The sequence below is a fragment of the Hevea brasiliensis genome, unplaced genomic scaffold (assembly GCF_030052815.1).
Source record: "Hevea brasiliensis isolate MT/VB/25A 57/8 unplaced genomic scaffold, ASM3005281v1 Scaf212, whole genome shotgun sequence".
NCBI classification, from domain to species: Eukaryota; Viridiplantae; Streptophyta; class Magnoliopsida; order Malpighiales; family Euphorbiaceae; genus Hevea; species Hevea brasiliensis.
In genome coordinates this window covers 47,202-49,675 of record NW_026614710.1, presented here as the reverse complement: position 1 = coordinate 49,675, position 2,474 = coordinate 47,202, and the positions used below count along the sequence as shown (strand labels likewise).

The window sequence follows — 2,474 nt, the reverse complement described above, 5'->3', positions numbered from 1 at the left end:
TTCGACTGCAATTAAGCTTTTTATTTATCAAATTTTAAATAAAAGTGAGTCGAAATATAAAATAATTTTTTTTTATAAATTTTCCTACAAACAAATATTGAAAAAAAAATGTCTCATTAAGCTTAAAATCAATTTTTCATCACATAAGCCCTTATACTTTCCTAATTAAGTCTAACCAAATTTATACTTAATAAAATAATAATTTTTTATTAAAAATAATAATTTTAACATTAAATAATTTTTATCTATATATTTTAAATTTTTTTAATTTAAAAAATAATATTTTATTATTAAAAAAAATTATATTTTATTAAATATAAATTTATTCGATCTTATCAAAAATTATAATTACTTATTTAACTCTAAACTTAATTTTTAAAAACATTATTAGCCTTCCTCGTTAATCATTCACTCTCCCTATAAGATGCACAGATACCCAAAGGGCAGAGATCCAAGAACTCATTTCAATCTAAATTCCTGTTGAGTTTTAAGTCTTTTCTTTTTCGCTTTTTGGATTCAATTCTGGTCCAAAAATGCCTCTAGGAACTGTTGAAGTCCTACTTGTTGGTGCTAAGGGTCTTGAAAACACTGATTTTCTCAGTAAGTTCAAATATATCTCGAAAAAATTTTTCGTTGTTTATTTGTTTGTTGATTATAAAATTGAGATGTGGGTTTTCAATAATGAGATCATTATGTCCATAATGAGTGATGTTAATAGATATTCATAAGCCTCTCTCTCTTTTATTTGTTCTACCTTTTTGTGTGTTGTTCTTGATCTGTAATTTTCTTTACATCGACCATTTTCCTTGTAGCTGAATCAATCGCTTTGGCCTACCAGTGGAATGTTGTTTAGGTGTTTTCCCCTAATAATAATAATTCTGGATTGATTTTTGACGAGGTTAAAATTCTTATGTGAGCAGATGGCGTGGACCCTTATGTCGTCCTCGCTTGCCGTACCAGGAGCAGAAAAGCAGTGTTGCTTCAGGTATTTATGTCTCTAATCGCTCTGAATTCTTAGCTGCATTTCTAATTTTTACTTATCAGATTAGATTAGAAAAGATCAAGTAATATGTTAATACTTGCTTTGGTGTAGTAAGCACAAGAGATTATTAGCAAAACTATGCCTTCAATATGTATGCAATTGGCCTTGCAGTCAAGTGGAGCGTTTGTACCCAAGATGGAGATCATACCCTTCTCCTTAAAATTTCTGTTGTGCAAAAGAAAAGTTATACAATTTTGTGCAATATTGACAAATATAAAATCCTACAGGAAAGGGAGTGAACCAGAATGGAATGAGAAATTCTCATTTGAGGTATCAGATGGTGACACAGAACTCACATTGAAAATCATGGACAGTGATGTTGGTGCTGCAGATGATCTTGTTGGAGAAGCAACGTGAGTGCAAGTTCCCCATCTATATGTAACAAATTAGAATCTTCATAAATTCAGTTGAATTTTCTATGCAACACTGAAAATATAAAATATTGATTACAGGTTCTGTGATCCATTCAGCATTCCCCTTGAGCCATTGTTTTGGAAGGAAACCTCCCATCTACGGCGTACAAAGTTGTCAAAGAACAAGAATACAAGGAGAGATTACAGTGGGCCTCACCTTCACCCCAGAGGTAATTACTGTGTTTCTACCTAAGCATAAGGAAAAGGGGAAGAGTGTAGGATTATTGAAGATGATTCAGTTGTCGATTACTTTACTCCAAGTTAGCAAATCATGTTAAGTCACTTCTTCTTAGTTTATGTCTTCGTGGACAAACATTGAATCGATAGATAAATATAGTTTTCTAGTTTTCCAGGCCGTAATGATAATAGTGTTGTTTCTTATTCCTCATTCTAGTATTGTGAAAACCGTGGTTTCCAGGTAGAGATGGACAACGTCAGGTGGATGGATACGATTTTCGGTTATAATATTAACTAGCATCTTGGTGTGGAAATGGCAAGGACTGCTTTTGGTTTGGAGATGGCAAAGAGACTCTGTTTTTAACGTCGATGTGTTGTGAGAACTTGTTTTGATGTTGCAAATAATACCGATGTGTTTTAAGAACCTTTTGGTGTTGATTGATTTGGATTTGTGTTTGGCATTAATAATAGTAATTGTTTTTTTTTTTTATATGTCTCAACAATTTTAATCAGAAAGTGTTAAAAAATTTAAATCATATTTTAATTATAAAAACTCTAAAATAATAAAATAATTTTATTTTTCGTTCCCATGCCATGTTTTCCTTCAAAATAATATGGTCTACGAAATCGTTTTCAGTGCAAGCCTTGCTGCTGGCTATATTGAACAATATGGAAAACTTAAGCGAGACAAAGGCATAGGAGTCCTCCATTTTCATGAAGACTGTACAAATGTGTGTAAAAATACTAAACAATACAAAACTATATAAACTACAAGACTAATAGATTAAGAAAATTATGGTCAAATGCTTCCTGCAAAATCATGAATCCTCTGTTCATTACAC

At 31.3% G+C, this 2,474-nt stretch overlaps 1 pseudogene; it reads left to right on the top strand.

The window, feature by feature from the left end:
* Window positions 1-349: 349 nt before the first annotated feature.
* LOC131176661 (elicitor-responsive protein 3-like) lies at window positions 350-2,122 on the top strand (annotated as a pseudogene).
* Window positions 2,123-2,474: the final 352 nt, after the last annotated feature.